Here is a 24,648-nt window from a genome sequence, read left to right on the forward strand (position 1 = left end):
GTGGAGGGTGTTTTTCTTGACTGACGGCGAGAGAATTGCGCAGTGGTTGGAATGTGCCTATTTTGTAAAAGATAGTCATTTCCGTGTGGGTGAGGAGATGACATCTTGTGATTACAGGAACTGCTGGAATATCGGGTATATCACACATAAGTGAGACCTAAGTGAAGGAGTGTGCTAGATTAAAACAGTGCTAGATTAAAAGCAACAACGGCGTACCCAAAGGTGGATTTGAAGAACGCACTTTCATTTGATGTTTGGCCTCGATATTGCGGTACAATGACGAACAAGAGGCTGTGGAACAATAATCATGGCCCAAGTTGGTGCTCGTGGGCTAACGTGCGTCTAGCTGCAACCCTTACCTATATCTTGATTGAGCTGGAACGACTACCCAAATCGGGCTGCCTCGTAAAGAGGAGATAGATGGAGAAACAATCTGCGGGCGAAAGGTTGTCCAGATTAAGCACTGGGCAGATTGTGGACAACCAACTTAAGGGGCAGGAGCGGCTACTGGCTCACCTTAGCACGGGAAAATTGTATCCCGTAGCAGCGCCAAATGGCTGATTGAAGTCGAATGAGCGCCAAGCTTGGCGTTCTCACTCGGGTTCCAGGGGCTCTGTGGCGGCGGTCGGGTGGATACACCAATCCGCTGTAAGGAGAAGGGGAGAGAAACCGTCAGGATGGGGTGCCTGTCTGCTGAGCGTGTCAGCGCAACGGGCTCGGGCAGGGGCTGGGCTGAGTCTCACCTCGTTGTAGTCTGGACGTCTTTGAGATGAAATCATTCACAAACTGTAACACTTGCAATGTTGTGTACGCTATTTTCTGCCCATGCAACAAAATGTATGTAGGCCAGACAAGTCAAAAGGCCAAGACCAGAATCAGCCAGCATCGAAGCAGGATAAGATGCAATACGCCGAATGCCCCCTTGGTCGAACATTTCACCGAGTTGAACCACACAGCAGATGACATCAGGTGGACCATCTTGAAGTCCATCAAACTTCCGCAAAGAGGAGGGAATTTGTCCCAGATAATGAACAGAGAGGAACTGAAATCCATCATTCAGTTTAATACCATCAGGACTGGTTTGAATAGGAATGAGGATTGGACCAATCTGCTCTGATTATAATGAAAAATCTGTCAGCTGGGCACCTGTAAAAAATGTACATGTATGTTGATAATCAATTTGTATATAGTATACTGAGCAATTTTAACCATATGTCGTTTGGAATTGCATGTGTCCCTATTCACTCCTTGGGCACGCACCCTAAGCACTTTTAATTCACTATCTCTCCACTCCAATATGGCCACCGCCTAGCGACCTTCTGTTCACTGAAAAACGCAAAAGTAACCAACCCGGTCACTTGTGATAATACCAAGCGTTTTTTAAAAGAATTTCGGTATTAATCAATGTCAAACCTCGGCCCTTCATAATTATGGGTATTATATTAGTTTTCACTCGAGGCATCATTGCCTTCAGGCACGCATGAATAATTCCTCATCACTCCAATATGTCCGCCGCCAACACGGAGGATCACATGACCCAGGTCACATGATCGCCACCTCTTCAAAGCTGTTCGCGCAAACTTCCCGACACAGAAGCTGCAACGCCAGCGTGGAACAGATGCACCGACGTCCAGACTACAACGAGGTGAGACTCAGCCCAGACCCTGCCCGAGCCCGTTGCGCTGACACGCTCAGCAGACAGGCACCCCATCCTGACGGTTTCTCTCCCCTTCTCCTTACAGCGGATTGGTGTATCCACCCGACCGCCGCCACAGAGCCCCTGGAACCCGAGTGAGAACGCCAAGCTTGGCGCTCATTCGACTTCAATCAGCCATTTGGCGCTGCTACGGGATACAATTTTCCCGTGCTAAGGTGAGCAAGTAGCCGCTCCTGCCCCTTAAGTTGGTTGTCCACAATCTGCCCAGTGCTTAATCTGGACAACCTTTCGCCCGCAGATTGTTTCTCCATCTATCTCCTCTTTACGAGGCAGCCCGATTTGGGTAGTCATTCCAGCTCAATCAAGATATAGGTAAGGGTTGCAGCTAGACGCACGTTAGCCCACGAGCACCAACTTGGGCCATGATTATTGTTCCACAGCCTCTTGTTCGTCATTGTACCGCAATATCGAGGCCAAACATCAAATGAAAGTGCGTTCTTCAAATCCACCTTTGGGTACGCCGTTGTTGCTTTTAATCTATCACTGTTTTAATCTGGCACACTCCTTCACTTAGGTCTCACTTATGTGTGATATACCCGATATTCCAGCAGTTCCTGTAATCACAAGATGTCATCTCCTCACCCACACGGAAATGACTATCTTTTACAAAATAGGCACATTCCAACCACTGCGCAATTCTCTCGCCGTCAGTCAAGAAAAACACCCTCCACCACACTGCGATTTCGAAAGTGCATGTTAAGTAGGGTGTGACGAAGTTGACTTCCTGTCCATATCTTTGTAAAAAAGACAGAGTAGCGTTCTCCAATATATGTTTGTCTCTCTGTTTTCTCCTGTTTTCCTTTACAGGCTTGATTGTTTAAATTCCAGGCATATATTAAGTCCTGATGATGATCCTTCTATCATAGAGCATAGGATCGAAACGCCGTCGACACTGTTATGTAGACATACATTGTTATTTATTGTGAATTACTGGTGTATGTTCTACTGTAGGGAATACTGCCAATTTTAATTCTAAAGCAGTACCACTTTTATGCTCAACTCTTCCTTTGCCTGATGTAAAATACTCTTTCCTCTGCACCCTTTTTCACAAACTTTTTCTTTATTCTGATGAGTTCGGTACAGGCCTGTGCCTTACTTCAAACAATATTATGTTTGCTATGTGATTGAAAGATTCAAATTGACTTTGTGTCAAACATTCCTAAAATAAATTCTATGCCCGGCTGGGTATTAGAAGAACTATACATGGTTTCCGATTGTGGTCCATTTGTTATTCATTTTTCCAGAAATTGTTTTCAGCTTAGGACCTTTGTTCTTATAAATATCAAACATTTAAGAAAGCACATCATGAACAGTGATTTAAAAATGGGTGGCTGGTCAGTGTAATCACTCAGCGGCCACGCAAAATGACAAAAAAAGGGGAACTTCGTCATGCTAGTGTTTCTTTATTGGTGAGTTTTCTTCCTTAGAGTAAAAGAAACAAAATAAAGGGGTTCATGGAAGAGTCCACAGACAAGGGAAGTAGTCTTCCTCTGTAACGTTCCTTTCTCTCTCTTGGTCAGGATACAACAGGGCTAGGTACCTTCTCTCTTTCTCCCAATGGGCTGTTGCGGAGGCTTGGCGGTATGCTTTATTTTCCCTCAGTGAAAACACACACAAAAAAATACAACTTAAGGTTAGGAGAAGGGCTAGGGGATTCCAGTATAGACCTCCACCTAATCACCCAAGTGGCTGTGTGCTCTACAGGTGCTTCAGGGCATGCAATGCTCTGGTGCGGCTTTACAATTCCCACCACTTCCCAATTGCAAAATAGGGGTAAAGTGGTACTTGCCTCTGGCCAGGGGTCGTGGCAGAAGGAGCCTCAGCCGATGTGAATTGTACCCTTCTGTTTTGTTGTAACTCCTGTCCCACGCCTGCCCCGACCCCCGCCTGCCCGACATTGTCCCCCGGAGCCTTACCTCAGCCGCCGCTCCTCAGTTCACTGCTCCTCCTTCTGTTTTGGTGTAAGTCCCTGTTCCCTGCCTGCCCGACCCCCGCCTGCCCGACATTGTCCCCCGGAGCCTTACCTCACCGCTCCTCGCCGCTGGTCACCGCTCCTCCCACTGGTCCGCTGCTCCTCACCTCCTCCTCCAACGCCATGTCCGCCGCTCGTCACCACTCCTCCCCCGCGCCGTGTCCGCCGCTCCTCCTCGCGCTCCTGGACGCCGCACCTCCCCGCGCTCCTGACGTCAGCACGCAGGTCGCGGCCGGGGCTACTTCGAGGGGACTACTTTTTTTATAATGTAAATTTTTTTAATATAACGTATTTTTTAACTTTATATAGCCTATGTCCATCTGCACACCCTGAGGATTACAACGATGTATCGGGTGTGTGGATTGTCGCTGTGGTTCCCGAGTTTACCCGCCTCAAAGCCTCAAAGTTCTTCCTTTATAATAGTAGTATACATAGCGGTGACATTTGCTGAAGTAACGTAGCCCATAGGTAAAGCGCAATATTAGGGATTGCTAAACCCCCTCTATAAAAGGGAAGGGATAGGTATTTCAAAGATCTCCTTACTTTCCCATACTTCCAGATAAACTAGTCATTTGGGACTCGAACGCTTTGATGACCTTATCTTCCACTATTAGTGGGATGGCACGAAACAGATACAGCACCCTAGGAAGAATATTCATTTTGAGAAAGTTTCCTCTCCCAATAATTGAGAGGTGGAGACTATCAACCCTTTTTAGATCTTTCTTTATGGTTTTAAGGAGGGGCTCGTAGTTTAATTCAGTAATCTTCGCTATTTTGGGTGATATGCATACTCCTAAGTACACTGCATTATCTACCTTTTTAGGATCTTCAAACGAGGAGACCAGGTGTTCGATGATCCTCCTGAGCCGATTAGCCAAGATCTTAGAGTATAGCTTTGAATCCGAGTTTATTAAGGAAATTAGGCGATATGAAGAGGGTAATCTAGGAGGCTTATCTTTTTTTGGGAATATAACTATATTCGTTTCTCTCCATGAATCCAGGGGGCTGCAACTCCCTTGAATCCCCACGAATAGATCTAATAGATAAGGTGTTATAATATCTCCCAAAATTTTGTACAGTTCAAGAGGTAATTTGTCGGGGCCCACGGCTTTACCCGAGGCCAATTCTGATATGGCGAGTTGTACTTCAATATGGGTAATATTCTTTTCCAGATCTTCCCTAGTAATATCGTCTATGCCTTTGTTTGGTTCAGACTCGATTAGCCATCTAGTCAGGGCCTCTTTGATTGATTCATAATCCAGCGTATCCTCAATTTGATATAAGTTTTGGTAGTATTTGCTAAAAATTTCTAATATATCCTCAGGTGCTGTATATTCATGACCCTCCGCTTCGATGATGGAGATTGTATTAAGAGACTGCTTCTGGCGGGTACGTAGTGCTAGCTGCTTCCCTACTTTCTCCCCGTCTTCATAGATCTTATTACGGTTTGACTGAAAGGTTTCAGCCGACTTCTGAGAAAGCCTACAGTTTAACTCGGTTTTAAGAATAAGCATTTCTCTTAGAGTTGGTCCCCCATTCTCACCCCGCATTATTAAAGTAGTATGCTTTTCCTCTATTTTAGCTAACTCTTGCAAATGTATTTTATTGGCCTTATCCGCATCCTTCCTACGTTTAGCTACGTAACTAATTGTCTCACCCCGAAGTGCGGCCTTGAAACAATCAGAGACTGTTCCCCTAGATGCGCTATAGCGGTTATAGTCAAAGAAGCCCTGAGTCCATATCTTAATGTATTCGATGTAGTCCTTATTTACAAGCAGTTTTCTATCAAAAGTCCATACTGACTGAGGCCTATTCAGATTGGTGATATCTAATGTAAGGGCTAAGGGGTTGTGGTCTGAGATGATCTTGGGGAGTTTGCTAATTAGTGCCTTATCTGAGCAATCTCTAGTTACCCAAATGTAGTCAATCCGTACATATTTGTTGTGAGGATGCGAGAAATAAGTATATCCGCGGTCAGAATATCGTTTTAAATCCCGTATGTCTACTAAGCCTAAACTCTCTTTAAGCTGGGAGATGGCTCTGTATACTTTTGGTTTGCGACCAGCATATATATATTTGTCTTGCCCCATTTTGCATCAAAGAAATATTGAAATCCCCACAAAATATCAATGTTTTAGGCCAAGAGGCTAACTCTATTTCAAGTTCCGTAAATATAGAGGGATCATCCTGGTTCGAGGCATAAATTGAGCAAATTGTAATACCAATTTTAAGCTCAACGATGACCCACCTTCCCTTAGGGTCAGCCGCCTTACATATGGCCTGTCCCAAAAATGGTCTAGCTAGTATAGCAACGCCTCGAGTTCTTGATGTGTGAGTTGAAGTTACTAATAAGTTAAATCCAGGGACCTTCAATACCTCTCTTTCTGCCCAAGGGATATGGTCTCTTGTAAACATAGTACATCAAATGGATTAAGATTAAATATCCCACACAACCGAACCCATTTTTCTCTATTATTGAGTCCCGCCACATTCCAGGAACATATTTTCAACTTATCCATAGTGTTTTGTTTTTCGACTTGTTTTAAATTCTAGTTTTGCCATGTGAACATTTTTTATGCTTAACCTATAACTGTAACTTTTATTTGTACAATTTTGGTTGCCTTTTTTAGTGTTTTCCTGACCCTTACTCAACCCCCCCAGCCCACTCCACCCCCCAGCCCCCTCCCCAATCCCAAAAGTGAGGCGTGCAGACTCAATTAGAGTCTGTTTTGATGACAGTGCGTCTCCTGACCAGTGTTTTTAAGTTGCTTAGAATTTTTCGGCCTGCGGATTATGCAGATTTAAAGCCTTATAGCTCTATATATATTTTTTCCCCTTATTTCTAATCATCATTTCATTTTTTTTTTTTGTTATTCTTTCCAACCCTCCCATATACACTCAGTTTGCCCCACCGTGGTCAATACCCCTCCTTACACACTTGTGACTAAAGAGATATAGTTGTAGTTATTAACCAGGGTACATAATATCACTTAAGCTTAAGGAAACCAAATAAAGAGAAAGTGCATCATATCTCATTTAAGACCATCTAGGTATTCTTTCGCTTTGATCTCGGAAGTGAAAAATTTCGCTTGTCCCCCATTTATAACTTTCAGCCGAGCAGGGTTGTTCAAATATGCCTGTACCTTCTTGTCTTGGAAAGGTTTAATGAGTTGGCGGAGCCGCCACCTTCTTTCTACAGTTGTGTGACAGAAGTCAGGGCGTACAAAGTATGTCATTGGCCCTCTGTTTTTTTTTGCCTCTGGCCTAGCTTTTACAAAGATTGCCTGCCTTAGAAGGAAATTGCCAAAGTAAACTAACAGAGCCCTCGGATACCCCCCAGGTTTGGGCTGATGTTTTAAAGTAAGAGGGACATGATGGGCTCATTGAACTTCTGTCCCAGTTCCAGCTAGACAATTCAGGGAGAGAGTCACCGAAAAGTTGTATCACAAAGGAGCGGGCGTCTCCCCCTTCAATTTCTTCAGGCATACCTAACACACGTAGATTGTTCCTACGTAATCGATTTTCCATGTCCTCAAGCCTCCACCTCACATCTGCTAGTTCAGCCTCATGTGCATCAATCTGTTCCCGGTTCGCGGCCGTCTCAGACTCATTCGAGACCACTCTAGACTCTATCTCTGTCAATCGATCACTAAAGGGCCCCACTTTTCTTGAGAGTTTACGCACCACTCCTTGGACTTTACGAAGAGAAGCTTGGGCCTTACGCCCATCGTGAGACATCTCCTCCCTGTGCGCCGCTATAGCCTTAAGTACAGTTTCAATTGTGGGTGAAGCTGAGTTTTGGTACGTTGGGGAGCCCGAATGCTGTACTGTATCAAAAGTACCTGTTGGAGCTGCCGATGCTAAGAGGTGGTTTGGTGGTGTATAATCCCAGGTTAGCTCTGCTGTATCCTGATGGCTCTTTCTGCGCTTAAGAACTGTCTTTTGGCTTGTTCTATTCTCTTTTGCGCTCATTTTGTCGTCTCTCGAATCGCTCAGAGGAGATCCTGTGTCATCAGACCACCCAAGTTCATCAGAAAATGAATAGAAATCGATCGGATCCAAATCCCTGTCCGGGTCGCCATCATTAGATTTTTCGTTAATTTTGGCTGCCATAGCGCTCATTGACTCCGTCTGGGGGGCTTCTATTTGGCTTATGTTGTCAGGGATTTTACTGCCCTCTGTGTGTGCCTGATTATCTGTGGGGATAATGTCATCGGTGGCTATGCATGGGGTAATAGTAGCTTTTTCAATCAGGGGCGTGGGGGTTCCACCACATTGTATCTCTACCCCCCACATTCCGTTCATGCTTCCTTCACCCTCTCCAGCTAAATCAGACTGTGCAGGGCTTACTGTGTTTGTTTCAGCGATCGCTGTTGTCCCGGTCGTCCTAGGGGCATCTTCCTTGTTGGTTTGCTGGTTATACCGTTCACTGACTGCTCTCGCCTCTCCATGGCTGCTGGTGTGTGTTGAGTTCCCGGCTGACTCCTCCCGCCTTGACCCGGAAGGAGTTTCGCCAGTGTTTTGCGGAGGAGTTCAACAACAGAGGGGGCAGTCTGACTTCCCTTCCGTGTATAGGCTGCGCCCTGTTACGATTTCTTGGCTGGTGTACTCTTGACTGCTCCCGGGGGAGGCTCAGGAGCCCCGCTCGCCTTCTTTGCAGGCTCCGCAGCGTCCCGGACTGCCAATCTTGCCGCTCTTGCTTTCGCCGCCGCCGCAGCCGCATTCTTTGGCGCCATTCCGCTTCCACTGACAGCCGCAGCACCCCTCTGCTCCGATAAGGAAGGTCTGACAGATGCTTCTCTGAGGCTTGTGACTAACGCTACACAGATATCGAATCACTGCAAGACCGATTAGAGATCCAAACGTAGCACCTTGACTCCTGAGCGAAAGCTTTATGTTTTCCATAGTCCCGTTCTCCAGCGTCTCCATTAGTCTGTTTAGTTTGTTATACTGCTGTACACTCAGAGTTTGAGTGTACCTTTCGGCGACAGGATTGGGAGTAATTTCTCAGTTCTCATTTATGATTGAGCGGATGAATTCGCATTTCTTTTTAGACCTGAACACGGGTCTGCGCGCACCGCGGTCTTCACATGACCGCCATCTTGGCCCCAACTCCAGCTCCCCTTAGGAGAATAGAAATAGTCAAATTCTGCTTTTGTTTGATTCTACTGCACTTTGACATTTGCTAGCTCTCTGTTTCAACATAAATAACATTTACCAAAGCTTCTGACGAGTTTTTGAACCCTATTTAGGGGTGGGTGTACAACATAATATATAGAATGGCGCTAGCAATTTTGTACCAACTTTCAACACTTTTTTGCAATGTTTGCCTTCTTTTTTAACTATAGTTAATGGGTAATGGTAAAAATGATCGCAAAATTCACAGTAGTTTTATTTGCACCCGATTTTGTACTTTGTGCTAAGCTCAGAATTACCAATTTTTAGGGCCTTATTAGGATGTCAGGCGGACGACACCATTGTAGAAAGGAACCGCCCGATCTCAGGTCAGCGGTTCCGACTGTAGAATTTTGATGCAACCGCCCACAGGGCGGTTGCAAACCTTAATTTCTCGATGGAGGCTTGTGCGGTGAGCAGAAAAAGCCTGCAGCACAAGTTTCCATTGAGAAATTGAGGTTTTGAAACATCCCTGCACCATGCAGTGCCTGCCACATGGTGCAGGGATGTTGAGGGGGGAATCATAGGTGCCCCCCAGGCCCCATTGCGGAGGGCCTGGGGTGAAGGGAGCCCTGCTAGGTGACTCCAAAGACAGTTTCCAACAGCCAAATCATGTCAGAAAGGCCGACATGGATTGGCTGTTGGAGACCAACACTGAAATCCCGACGGCTGAGCCAGGCCCGGCTCTGCTGCCATTATAGAGATTGCTATTCCGCTCCTATTCCGACAGGCTCACAGTGCCCATCAGAAGATGAGCGCAATCTTCCCAGTGGTTTCCTTCCGATTGCTGTCATCGTAATACAGCGGTCAGAGGGAAATCCAGGATGTGTGACTAAGAGCCTCTGACCGCTGGTCCTAATCGGGACCTATGTCAACCCAATTTTCGATAATTTTATTTTTTTAAACCTGAGAATAGAGTTGTTTTTGTTTAGTTGTAATTTGTATTCTGTACACATCAGAGTAACAGAAAAAAGTGTTAAAATGAATCTTTAAATTATTATAATTTCATGGCTTCAGGTTATTCTTGGATGCTTAATCAGTGAGCTTTAATGAAGCTATAACGTTGTTTTAGTGGGTTCATGTTTAAATTATGTGCTTTGTATAAAAAAATGGAAGATAGAAGGCATACTGGCAATAGCGTATGTTTTGAAACAACAATGTTGTTAGGAAAATTGGATTTCGGCATCAAACTGGTGGATGCGTATTCTGTGTTCGGTACGGAAGGCCTTCATTGGTCTTATACAATGAAATGACTGTGGAGAAGATGGTGGGAGTGGGATCCCGGACGACATTTTTGGGCTACCCCTGATATGTCATTTAGTAATCTCGAGAACTATTGGAGCCCTCTGATCTCTGTGTCCACGTGAGAGGTGGAGATGTTAAGCCCCCGATGAATATCGGTAGTGAAGGCGCTTGAGATTCCCAGTAGAGCTAGGATCTTGGTTGAGGAGGTGATCATTCACAAGCTCTGAGGTGGCTGTTTCACTTCTTACGGAATCTACAGTTACTGGACTCCCGGGCTTTCTGGTCCAACTACATCCCCATCTAGACGATGACTCAAAAACTCCCATAGTTTTCAATCCCCGACAACTTCTTATCCCTGATGCCGCCACTGGATCCTCACAACAGTCCATCACATATAATAGAGGAATCCAACCGGGGGGCAAGAATCCAACAGTTCAGTGGGCAGATCAAACTAGGAATTCCACCATTATTCTTTTTACCCCAGAATATGAGTCAAAGGGTTAATTTGACATCTTGAACAGAGGGAACTTACTTCGACTCCTTGGCACCATACCAACCTTAAATGATCTATGTTCAGCTGACCTCCTCTCAGTTGAATTTATAAAAGTCGACAAAACACACAACTTTGAAGCTACAAAAGCAATCTGGAGGTCGTCTGAAATTGTAAACAAAATATTGGAGGAGCAAACAATCATTAAAGCATGGGGGATTTAATCTGTCCAACACCACAACACAGGATATCTGTCCCCCCTGCTTGAGAGACCACGTGATGGACCAACCCAGAAAAGCTCCAAGACCACGTCAGTGCTTTGGGACGCCCGGGGACGATCACCACCTAAAACTCAGGTGTTGACACCCAAAAGAGCACAACGGCTTCTTATTCAGATAACCTAGACTACTTCCGGACTTTCAGAACGATTAATACCCTGAGTCACCCTCAATGACAGGGCAACCCAATGAGGGTGGGCCTGAACTTGGACACTCCGCTATTGAAACTATGCCCGTGGAATATAAACGGGCAAAACAGCAAGGCTGCAGACACCGAATTTCTTCAATGCGTAAAATCATTTGACATCATCCTATTAAGGGAAACATGGCTAGAGGAGCCTGCGCAAATTGGAGGCTACACTTGTTTTCACTCTCCAGCTATAAGGAAAAGTAAATATGATCAGCTAGTTGGTGGTCTAGCTACCTACATCAAAATTATAAAAATCCGCAGCGCTCAGGAATTAATATCTCCTTCTCCAGCTATAAACACTGTAAAGATCAAACTAAACCTCAGTGGGAAAAAAGAAGAGGTGCTGCTGACTAATATTTACATTAATCCAAAAAATAAAAAACTGGAGTCGAAATTCTTAATGGATTATCTGCATCAATTAATGATTAAGTATATCCCCTGCAATTTAATTTTGTCTGGGGATTTTAACCAATACATCCTAGGCTCTTCCTCAAACAAGGATATTCAAGCCCAGTCTTTCTATTGGAATATCCCAACCCAGTCTCTCAGAGGCCAGGGAAAAACTCTAAAGTGGGGAACAGAACTGTTAGAAGATCTGGAGCACACTGGGCTAAGAGTTCTAAAAGGAAGATTTGCTGATAACTCACCACCTGCCGCTTCATTCCACTCAGGCAACGCGATCTCCATAATAGACTACGCGCTAGTGTTTCTCCCACTCTTCCATCATATACTAGGCTTCAGCCTAATAGAAAAAGGGGACAGTGACCATCGGTCCCTGGAGGTCTCCATTCTTGCCTCTCCAGACTTAACTCCCCTCAATCCAACAGGATTACATGCATGTCACGCTATAAATCTCAAAAGAATTAAGTCTTCTGTCGCAAACACAAAGGAGGTTCTTCTGGCAGTAACGCTACAACTAAACAGCCTGAATTATCCCATGGGTAATCCAACTATCTTATGGGAAACCTTTACGGCTGCATTTGCAAAGTCATATTGAACTACAGTACGGCACCTCCCGTCTTACGGCCTGCCGGCCACAGGGAAGATCTCAAGTGTCCAGAAATCGGCCCTGAAACACCACAAAAAAGCCATAAACAAATTAATAAGGCTGCTGAGAATATGCTCAGGGGGAAATGGCCCCCTCCAACAGCTGTGTAAGCAAAAGGCCGATCTAAAAAAACTCAAGTGGGAGATCAAAAGATCCAATGAAGACGACTTTTGGGCTAAACTTCACTATGATACCAAAGGAAATAATAGTGCCCGATTCTGGTCCACACTTAACAAATTCTTAAACCCTAAACATGGTGGACTAATATTACATGTAATAGGCAATTCCTGGGAATCCTTCCTAGGCATTCATTTCAACCAACAGGTTGTCGGAACAAATATGCTTCAGGATGTCCAGGTGGTACAACCGTTGCAAATAGCAAAGCGATATGAAGACCCGGCAACTGAAATCAATGCTGTTACGATCAGGGAACTAATTCTTAAGGGGAGGAAAGACGGAGCACCCGGGCCAAATGGAATTCCACCAGCTCTCTTTAAATTTGATCCGGAATATTGGTCAGAATCCTTGACCCCCCTCTTCACCTCGGTCAGTCAGTCCAGGTGTCTTCCAGCATCATGGAAGGGTTCTATCATTTCACCAATATATAAAGCAGGGGATAGAACGCTACCCAAAAATTACCGCCTGATTGTCTTACTGGACATTGAGGCAAAATACTTTGCGGGGCTTCTACTGATACAGCTACGCGAATGGGCTACTAAGCACAATATAATTCCGCCCAGCCAAACAGGATTTTGCAGGGACGCTGGAAGCACAACAAACCTCCTTGCAATATCATTACTTATTGACAAAGCAAAAATGTCTAAACAAACCTTTCACTTTTGCTTCATGGCATTCAAAGCGGCTTTTGACAACGTCAATCGAGCAAATCTTTGGAGGAAATTAGCTCTTTGGGGGATTCCTTGCACCTCTTTTGAATCTCCTGATCGAATTGCATTCCAACACGTGGGTTCAGGTGAAGCTTGGAAATGGTACTCACCTCTCGAGGCGTATATCAACAACAAAAGGCCTCAAGCAGGGGTGCGTACTGGCACCAACCCTTTCTATATCTATATAGCTATATACAGCCGACCTGCCACCAGCCCTAGAAGCCTGTAACGCGCATGCCCCTAGATTAGGGGGTCGAACCCTGTCCAGCATATCCTATGCAGATGATGTGGTCCTGGTCAGTCACACCAAAGTAGGTCTACAACATCTAATCAATACACTGCACGGATATGCCGAGGAGAACCTTCTCGAAGTCAACATTGATAAAACCAAAACACTGTCAATAACCGGGAATAAAAAGTCCCACTCTTGGTTTCTTGGAACAAGGCTAATCGCGAATTGCTCCGAATATAAATACCATGGCGTCTTAGTTGACAGGGGAGCCCGTTTTTCAAACTATCTTAAGGCCACCAAGAGGAAAGGCATGCTGATTGCGACAACACTTAGACAATTAAAAACCTAACTGACGGGGGCGTGGCCAAGATGGCGTCGGAGTAGGACCCTTTCTCGAGCCTCTCCGACGCCGATCCTGCACAGCAACTTACAGCGGGGTCCTGAGGCCTCCTGCCTGAGCTGCTCGATCGGCGGAGGCTGCCGCTTGCTGGCGGCGTGTCCCGGTGTCGTCGCCTCGGTGAGGGGTGACCGGCAGGAGCCGTTTGGAGGGAGCCGAGCTGAGGCCTGTGAAGCGGCGGCCTCGCGTGACCTGGAGGCCGGAGGAGGCAGAGCGGTCCTGGGCCCTGGCGCGACATCGGCGTGGGCTGTGTCACGATGAGCGGGTGAGACGGGATGCGGACCGCGCCAGCCGAGGGGCGCTTGCTGAACAGCGCTTAGAGGTGCATTGGCGGACCGCGCCGGGGACTGGAGCCGCCGGGAGCTGACGGAGGAGCCAGCGACGAGCTGGAGAGCAGCCCCTGAAACGCCGACAATGGGCGTTGTGACACAGGGCCGGCGGGGGCAGAGCGAGCAGATCCCCCCCCCTCGGAAAGCAGCGGACTGGTGAGCATCCCGGCGGGGGAAGGAAGGCAGAGCTGCAGGGTAGCGGGGCCCAGTACCTACCCAGGGACACACGCCACGCTGGGGCCTTCCATACTTGGGCCGGGTGACTACGAGTGGCTGGGGGGCCGGCGCGTGGTCTTCTACACGCCAGCATAACGCAAGAAGTGCCGTGCAAAGCGGGTGGCTGGCCCGCAGTAGTGGAGGGGCTTTGATTCTTCAGTTGGCCCTGCTGGTGGACATTGTGGAGTGACCTGCCATTGCGACTGTGGTGCACCCCCCCCGAGGGAAGCCCCGCCGGCGCAACTACGGCCTTCGGCTATACATTGGCACCAGGGAGAGCGGAGGTCTTGCGGCTTGCTGGCGCAGTTTCTGGAGAGCGGAGCACCTGGACTGCTACCCGCCTTGGTGGGCCCTACTGGCGACGGAGCGCCTGACGCTACCTTGGAGAGGTTCTGACGGTGACTGTCCAGACCGGCTCCTCCCGGGTCTTGGACACTGGTGAGGACACATGCTGTATTGGGAACCCGCGCCTGGTCACCAGCCTTGGGGTGTGGGCCTCCCTGGGGCCGGAGGGACCCCTGAATGCTAGCGGCGTCACTGCATAGAGGTGGCCTGGTAGAAGAAGAGCCGCACTTTTGTCGGTGCACTCGAATCGGAGAGGGCGAATAGCACCTTCAGCGGACCGCCCCGACGCGGTAAATCGCCGGCCCGCGCCTCGGCCTCCCGGCTGCAGTTATCCTGGGCCCAGGTGGAAGTGCATGGGAGCAGACCGCAGTCATGTCCAACTCACAACGCAGAGGGGGGAAGACAGGGAAGGAGGTAGCCCCCAAATCATCGCAGCAACCGGCGTCGCCCGGTGCCAGCAGCTCCTCCAGGCAATCGGATGATGAGGCGCCGGCAACTAAAGCCTTCATGAAGGAACTCTTCGCGACTATCAAAGAAGACATTTCCGAGCTCCGTACACAGCTGGCCTCGGACCTCAGGGAGGTGCGGAGAGACGTGGATGGGATTGGAGAGAGAGTGGCGACGTTGGAGGACCATGAGCTTAGCATTGCGAACGATGTGCACCAACTCCAACAGGATATCATACGCCTCACGGAGCAAAATCTGGATTTGCAAACCCATGCGGAGGATTTGGAGAACCGCTCCAGAAGAAATAACATTCGTATTAAAGCAGTGCCGTGGGACGGGGAAGCGGGAGACCTGCGTGGATACGTCCTGGCGCTGTTTCTCCAGATCCTGGAGGACGAAGAGGTGCGCGACGTCCGGATGGATAGGGTGCACAGAGTGGGGCTGCCCAGGAGGGGCGGGGGACCGCCGCCAGATATCCTCGTGTGCGTACATGACTTCCAGTTAAAGGAAAAGATATTGAGAAAAGCGAGAACCGCTGCCTCGCTGCAATTCAGGGGCCATCACCCCCAGCTTTACCAGGACCTGGCGGCGACGACCCTGCAGAAACGAAGGGACTTCCGTCCTGTGACCGCCTTTCTCCGGGGGCGTGGAATATCCTACTCCTGGGGGCATCCTTTCCGGATCATCTTTAGATGGGAGAATCGGCTGCGACAGATCAATTCCCTGCGGGAGGCGAAGGATCTTCTGGGCATTGAGGACACGGAGCCGTCGCAGGAGCCGCGGGGATCTCCATTCCGGAGACGGCGTCGTTCTTCCTCATGGCACAGGGTGGGCCCGTCCCCGGAGCGGCGGCGGCCGGATTCGGCGACTAGTGAGCAGGAGAGAGGGGCCGCGGTGGCTTCGGTGGCCTCCGCCACCATGACGGATTCCCAGATGAGCTCTGGTGCAGCGTGACCCCGGTCTTATGGAGTGGCGTCGGAGGGGCTCTTGGCCTGAGGTCCTCGGGGTACTAAGGTACTTTTGGAGAAGACACCCCGGAACTTGGACCTGGGGGTCCCCAGGTGGACACCCCTGCCCCAACCCCGGACCAGCGGAGAACTTTTGAACCAGGACCTTCTGGAACTGAAGACTGCGTGGTTCAGGTTCAGTGCATTGAGTTGCATTTTGTTATTCTTTGTTCTTGGGGGGGTAAGGGGTGGGATTGTTGGCGCTCTGAATATGGGTGTCATGGCGGGGTGTTCTGGGTTGGGGAAGGGAGTTCGGGGAGTGGCGGCGGCGTTGTGTGACGAGTGTGTGTTGAGAGGACCTTTGTCGATATTTTCTTTTGAGGTTTATATATGGTTTGGGGATCTGCCTTCGTTGACCCTTGCGTACCCTAGGACTGTGGATGCCTCACGGGACTTGCGGAGTGACCCGGCGGGCCTTCTGGGTTGGTTGTGGCTGGGGTTCTTCCCTAGAGTCCCCGTGTTTGTCTATCTTCCCTGGGCTTGGTTTGTGGAGCGTGTGCGGGTCCGGTGCGAGCACCGTGGCTGTTTGGCTGTGAGCATGGCGTGGAATCTGTGTAATCCCTTATGCCTGTCAGCATAGGAACTTGGAATGTGAAGGGCCTTAGCTCTCCGCAGAAGAGGCAGAAACTCTGGAAGTACATCATAGATCACCATTTGGATGTGGTGGCCCTCCAGGAGACCCACCTGGCTAGGAAGGATGAGTTGAGGCTTCGACATCGGCAGTTCCCCCTTATCTACAGGGCCTCTGCAGCCACGAAGCACAGGGGGGTGGCTCTACTCTTTCGGGCTTCCCTGCATTTTCAGCCCATGGGGGTGAGTGTGGATAGGGACGGCCGTTGGCTACTGGTGAAGGGACTGTTGCGGGCCGCTTGTGTACTTTTGCTGTATTGTATGCCCCTAATGCGGGACAGAATAGCTTTCTGCAGGATCTGTTGGACAAGATGGGGGACTTTGTGGAGGGTCATTTACTTTTACTAGGCGATTTCAATATGGTATGGGACAGGGGTCTGGATAGCTCTGGAGGCCGCAGGGCAGACACTGGCGTCTTCTCAGACGAAACTAAACGGCAGTTGGGAGACCTGGGACTGATCGACAGTTGGCGCTTTCTCCACACACAGACCAGAGATTACACCTTTTTTTCCAACGTACACCACTCGTACTCCCGCATTGATTATATCTTGCTGAGCCAGGCCCTTCGAGGGGACGTACAATTAGCTAGTATTTTTCCACTCTCGCTATCGGATCATAGCCTTGTGGTTCTGGGACTGCACTGGGCCACCGGGGGGGATGGTTGGCGCAAGTGGTATTTCCCGGCAGCGCTGGTGCGAGATGAGGTATTGTGTAAGGCCCTACGCAAGGCAATTGATGATTTTTTCCTCCTTAACCCGCCGTCAGACACGTCGGTGTATACCACGTGGGACGCGTGCAAGGCCTCCTTACGGGGCACGTGCCTCGCCCTCAACGCAAATCTGAACAAGCTAAGGCGCGAAGAGAGGGAGGCTCTGGAATTGGAATTGGCTACTTTGGAGCAGGCCCACAAGGCGAACCCCTCCAGGGTGACCCTTCGCCCCCTGACGGCGGTCCGAGGGAAACTGAGGGCCCATTATAATAACAGGGCAGAACTCACTCTTTTGCGACTTCGACGTACCTCCTACTCCCAGGGCAACAAGATCGGGCGCCATCTTGCCCGGCAACTCCGGGACAAACGCGAGAAGGACTATATCGGGGGCATTCGCGATCAAGCAGGCTCTGTTCAGCATAGAGACGCGGACAAAGCGGCCATATTCGGGCGCTTTTATGCGGCACTCTACTCGAGTGACGCTCTCGATCCCGGCGCACAATCCAGATTCCTAGAGGGCCTGTCTCTCCCGAAGGTTTCTAGGGAGTGGAACGAGTCACTATCCTCCCCCATCACTCGGGAGGAAGTCTTGGATGCCATTAAAGGCCTGAAGCTGCACAAGGCCCCCGGGCCTGACGGCTACACGGCCCTCTTTTACAAAACGTGTGCGACTACCTGGTCTCCCTCTTCAACGCAATGGCGATTGACGGCAGGACCACGGATTCTATGGCTGAGGCATTGATCAGTGTTATTCCCAAACCGGGGAAGGATCCTACCCTTTGTACATCCTTCCGCCCGATAGCACTTCTCAATCTGGACGCCAAACTGTATTCTTCTATATTGGCGGGTAGGATGCAAGACCTGATGCCTGCCCTGATCCATCCTGATCAATCGGGATTTATTAAAGGCAGACAGACCCACGATAACCTACGCCGCGTCATACACCTCATCGAAAAGGCGGAGCGTTTCCGCATACCCGCGGTGCTAGTAGGACTCGACGCAGAGAAGGCTTTCGACCGCGTCGACTGGGGGTTTTTGCACCAGACTCTACTGGCCTTCGGTTTCTCGCCTTCTTTCGTGAAGATGATTGAGGCTAATTACAGTGGGCCCACAACCCGTGTGCTGGTCAATGGCCATAGATCCGCGAGTTTTCGCCACTCCTGAGGGACGCGCCAGGGCTGCCCCCTCTCACCCCTTCTCTTTGCTCTTAGTATTGAGCCATTAGCGTTAGCGGTGCGAGACAATGAGAGGATTCTAGGACTTCCCTTTACGGGCGAGCAGCACAAGATCTCGCTCTTTGCGGATGATGTCTTACTGTCTATCAAGGAGCCGGCGCTGTCGCTGCCGCATGTCCACTCAGTGCTCTCTGCCAACGAGGAAGTAGCGGGTTTCAAGGTTAATTTCGATAAATCCTACATCCTAAACCTGACCCTCTCGGCGGGGGAGGTGCAAATGACCAGGCAGCTCACTCCGCTAGCTTGGGCGACGGAGTCCTTGCTCTACCTGGGCGTGCGGTTGACTTCCACCGTGAATGCCCTGTTCTACGCTAACTTCCCTCCGATGTTCTCCTCAGTAAGAACTGAGCTGGACCGTTGGAAGCCTAAATTCATCTCGTGGCTGGGCAGGATCCACGCCCTTAAAATGGTGCTCCTTCCCAAACTGTTGTATTTATTTCAGGCTTTGCCTATTCCGATAGGGCTAGACTACTTTCGCCGATTGAAGACCATGATGCTACGATATGTCTGGCAGGGCGGCCGAGCACGACTTCCATTCCACGTCCTGAGGCGCCCACGCTTGGAAGGGGGGGTAGGCTTCCCGGACATGCATTTGTATTACAAAGCTGCCCAACTGAGGGTTATCGTGGAGTGGTCCCAACAGAAGTCGGAAAAGCATTGGCTCCACATGGATCGTAGCGTTGCGGGCCGCTCCATCTGGGATCTGGCCTGGAAGCCTAAGGCAGACCGCCCCAAGAATGCTTACATTAGCACCCCCACGAGCACGGTGCTGAAGGTGTGGGACACGGTGAGCGGTGATGACCGTTGGACCACGTTCCCGTCCCCATTCACCCCGATTCACTTCAATCCGGCTTTTCCCCCGGCCCTGGCGGAGGGTCCCTTCGACGCTTGGAGGAAGGGGGGCTGTAGAGCCCTCACCCACCTGTTCCATGGCATCGAACCCCTCACTTTCCACAACTGTATGAGGGACTATGATGTCCTCCCGACAGAACGCTTTAGGCATCTCCAACTCCTGCATTGGGCGACGTCGCCTGCCGTAGTAGACGTGGCCACCAGACCCTTGTCACAATTTGAGTCCTTCCTTCTTCACACTTCTACCATGAGGGGTACGATTTCTTTCCTGTACAAATTGTTATTAGATTCTGCCGTGTCACCACGACCTCGATATCAAGACCATTGGGAATCCACACTGGGGAGGGACATTTCTGCCACCGAATGGCGGGCCCTATGGAGAGATGTGACAACGCACAATCACTCTATTGACCTCAGAGAAGCACATATGAAACTCATCTTTGATTGGTACATGTACCCCTCCAAATTACACCGCATATTCCCGGCCACCTCGGATAGGTGTTGGCGGGGCTGTGGGATGCTGGGAGACTTTAAGCATATATGGTGGGATTGCCCCACCATTCAGCCGTTCTGGGCTGAGATTCTGTCCCACATTAGAGACATCTTGGGTTATCCGATTCCGAATTCCATGGACTTTGTCCTATTAGGGCTTAGGGATCCACTGCTTGAACACCAGACCAGGGCGGATAAGCGTGTTATGTGGTTGTGTTTGGGTGCGGCCAAGGTGACTCTGGCGGCAGCGTGGAAGTCCCCATCTACCCCGGCTATTTCCTTGTGGCATGCCCGACTGTGGCGTCTGTTGAGCATGGAACGCCTCTCTGACATCTTCCTGGGGAACTTTAAGAACTTCATGTACAACTGGGGCTCACTTGTGAGATTTCTGTCCCGAGGTTTGCCCTCGGCTGTATGCCCGTCAACGCTGCGATCTCTCCATCTCTTCCAAATTTGATCTCCAGAATGTCTGTATTGTTTGCTATGTTTGCTGGTCGCCGCCACTGGGGGGAGGGTGATGTTGGGGAGGGACGAGGGTGGGGGATAGTTGGGGTGAGTGTCTTTTGTTCTTCTTCCTTCCTTCTCTCTCGCTGCGACTAGCTATGCCTTGGGAGGGCCACTGGGCCATGAGCGGAGTTTGGGCGGTTCTCTCGATCTGAGGGTGCCTATACTGGACTTGAGTCTTTATTGCCTGCGGACTATGGAGCCATATCGCCCTTCCTCTCTGGATGAGCCCCTCCCCTTTTTTGCGCCCCCTGTGTGGGGTTTCGTGGCGGTATGTCGCCTATCTTTCTTTTTTCCTTTCTGTTTCCCCTCTTACTGTCTACCCCCCTTTCTATTTTCAATTGATATGCTGCAAAATAAAAATAAAAAAAAATAAAAAAAACCTAACTGACCGGGCCCACCCTTTTGCCATTGCTTCGTGTTGCCCAACTCAAAATTCAGTCATCAATAACCTATGGCAGCGAAGCACTAAGTGGCACTGACGCGAAACTGCTGGACACCATTATTTCAAAAGCGTATAGAGTCCTCTTGAACTTACCATCCTATACTTCACAAGCTCAGATCCTGTTAGAACTAGGACTAACTAAACAACTGCTTGCAAGGATCATATATTAAGTGTTGGTATAAAATAAAGAATTCACCTGCGAACACAATGAACAACCTGCTTTGGCAAGATTTGTCACTGGCCACCACAGGACTAAAAGAACTATGGGAAATCTCCCTATCGCCCGCACAATTTAAGCATGCAGTAAGTAAGGGTATAAAGAGACTTTCTTTTATAGAGGACAAAGCCACCTTTGCCCATAGACGCCACGCCTGGATGATTCTGAGCACCTATAAATCACCCGGGTTACAGGCTTACTTCGGACTGGGGTATTCCAGGAAATCAAAATAAGCCTTCCTAAAACACAGGCTAGGTATCCTACCAGCCATACCCCATTTACAACCATGGCTGAGAAGGAACTGCGGGACAATATGCAGGTTATGTGGTGCAGGGAAAGAAGATATCGAACATTTGCTACGCTCCTGCACAAAGTTAAAAGAGGAAAGAGTAGCTCTCTTAAAAACCACCTTTAACGAATACAGTATATGCACAAGGAAACAAGCAGTCCTTGCATGCTTCAACCCAAGACTCCCGCAACTAAATGGGGCGTTTGTAAAATTTTTGAAATTAGTTATGCTCAAACAATCCAACATAGACACTGGCGGTTTTTGAAAAATAAGGAACCATGGACATTTCTTAAACTCTGATTTTATAACCTTTGTACTTTTTCAACAAAGTAAGCTCTTTCCTTTTTCTTTTAAATATTTTTATTGATGAAATATGTATCCAAATGTACCTTTGTTATGGTTTTAATTAATCAGAAACAATAAACATTTTATTTACTTATTTACTTACTTCTTAAGCAGGATCTGAAACCAGATTGGCAGGACTGAAGGGGGCTATGTCCATCAAGATGGGCGGCAGTTAAAATTACCTCAGCCCTCTTCAGGGTCTTCCAAGGAAGGGCACTAGTGAGATGGGCCAGTGATTTCTGAGTGTATGTCTCTTGAAGAGGGGAAACAAAATAATATAGAAAATGTCTGATGTAATGATAATGCACCATGAGAAAGAAGGCAGAGGGATTTGTAAAGCTGGCAAAAGTTTAATAAAAAAAAGAATGACTTTGGTGCATCAAACTAAATGCAATCAGATAAGTTGCATCTGGCTAGTCAGTACAAACTAGACCTATTTCCCAAATGGTTGGGGCAATTAGGCCAGTTTCCTGGAGCTATTTTGAGGGTTCCAGTATCAAGACCTGGTGTTTGCATGACATTTGTACACAGTGACCCTTTGTGTCAATGACTGTGTTTGTATTTTGTTTTTATTTCTACTAAATATATTTGTCTTAATTGTTCATGTGCAGACGAAGCTCCAAATCTCATCTTTGGGCTGCCAGGGTGCAAGGGCCGATCGTCTGATGGTGAAACAAAAGATCCGTCCAACTCTTCCTCGATCTGTTGGAAAAAACATACTCTGGGGTTGCCAACAATCCCTTTCATTCAAGGCGGCGAAATGGTTCTGAACATACGTGTGGTAATGGGGAAATTTCTTATTTTTTGGGGGGCGGAGGGTTGAAACAACAAATACTATTTTTTTACTGCTCAACATTGTAGACACAGAGTTTATGTATGTTTCTGTTTCCAGATAACTGTGTGCCATAATTTACACAGTGTAGGAAGCTGGCTTTTTCTATAGTGGGCAAGTGTAAGGCCACACCATGCTAAAAGTCCAGACAACCCTTATTGTTTTACAGGGATTCATTTAATAATCCCAAGTACTCTATTTGTGGTAGTTTTGTCGAGCAGCTGAGGCTTTTCAGAGGGAAGTGTTAAACATGTCTAGTGTTAAACATGTCTAGCACACACAGAGTTAATAAATGGTACACACACCTTGCAAATTGGGTTACAATCACACATTTGTCATATGTTTCAAGAAAGAACATTGTCAGTGTGGATTGGTTAGCAGGGACCCAGTGAATTACTAACCAACAACATCAGTAGCAATGAGCAAAAGGTAGGAGTGACCATGTCAAAAAGTGGCACTTTTCTACACACAGGTACTGCCAACATTTCTCTAATTACACATGTTGCCATTTTAACAAACAACCAATCAAAATGCTGAGTGAATAAACTGAATGGCTATTTTTTGGAACCTCCTTGTGCTCATCGGATGACTGAACTGTGGGGTTGTCATTGATCCGGAGTTCTGCAACCGAGGTCAGTATTGTTTCATCACCGCCTCACTTCCTGTTCTGCCTCTGGTACCACCATGCCCTACACTTGCCATCCACCCAACCTTCCTCTACTCCAGGTGAACCCCTTTAACGGAAGGTGAGTAACTGACTTATCTTCCAGCTTTTCAAGGTAGGCATCCCAGTTCTGTGCCGCTCTCATTCCAAGGGCCTGATTGTACGTCAATATCAGCCTGGGCCCATCTTCGCATGTCCGACAACCAGTCCTTGAGCGTTGGTGCAAGTGCTGCCTTTCCAGGACATTGCAATATGTACTTTTACTAGCGCGAGGGCCAGAGTAATGAATCAATACGCATATCTGTTTTTTTTCAAATGGACCAGCAGCCTAAGCATGCATGCAGATGCATCCCTTGGCATCAGGATGAATGTGAAGTCTGACATACATTGAAGTGTTAGTTCCCCCCTGGGTACATGTGACTTAGCCTCTGTAGGGGTACGTAAGTGTGGCAAGGGTGCAACTAGACTCAAATGTTTTGGGGCAACTAGTACTTCAGGCACTGGTGGTGGTGGGCTGCCATTTCACATAGCGGAGGCGAAAACATCCTAGAAGCCAGTACTAGAATACACATTTGAAAAGCCAATAGGTCTGGCTTTAATGTGCTAACAAGTGCAGACAGCACTTGTGCATGCCTGTTCTTTCATGCTGTAGCACAATGACGCCAGATCTATTGGCTTAACCAATGCCTTCCCCTGAGACACTTAGCACTGCTGGAGCCCAGAGAGTACCCACCAGACCTGCGAGCATCGTATGCCCGCAAGATGGTTGGTACCACGCTAGTCCTGTGCATTTACGAAACATAAAAAAGAACAACTGAAGGGTTACTGAAAATGTGTGTCTTTTCTTACTAAAAGTAGCACAAGCTGCATAATGAACAAATGCTACAGGGATCACGAAGAGTTGTGTGGAGGGAATCTCAGCATGAGCTCAAGTAAGTACTCCCACAGTCATTGAGAAATAGACTTATATGAACCTCATTAGGTGAAGAATAAACTGGGATAAGAAAATAATGGAAAGCCTACATCTGGCTGTCACAAAATGAGCGGGGGTCAACAACAGCTCAAAAGAAAGGGGTATCCACAGAGAATAATAAACTGGATACCTCGTCACAATGTACAAACACAACACCTGCACCCTCAGCCAGTGTAGAGCTGATTTTCCTTCATCTGAACAACAGATGTCTTGTGGTCTCTCACTGGAAGATGGAAGGTATAGCTTGTAGTATAGGGAAGTGTGCAGAGTCTTTGCCCACAGTGGGCAACATGATTTACAGTGCCACCAACCTTGAACCTTGATGTTGACTTGCTCTCACAGACTTCATGTTTACACCTCTATCAGTCACATTGGGGTTTGCCTGGTAGAGCCAAGCCCAGGGAGGTAAATATATTAAACAAAATCCTTCAATATGTCAAGGGTTTAGGTTTGATGTTCCATGTAAAACACAATTTCTAAATGGAC

This window comes from Lissotriton vulgaris, chromosome 1_1, assembly GCF_964263255.1.
Source record: "Lissotriton vulgaris chromosome 1_1, aLisVul1.2, whole genome shotgun sequence".
Taxonomy (NCBI): Eukaryota; Metazoa; Chordata; class Amphibia; order Caudata; family Salamandridae; genus Lissotriton; species Lissotriton vulgaris.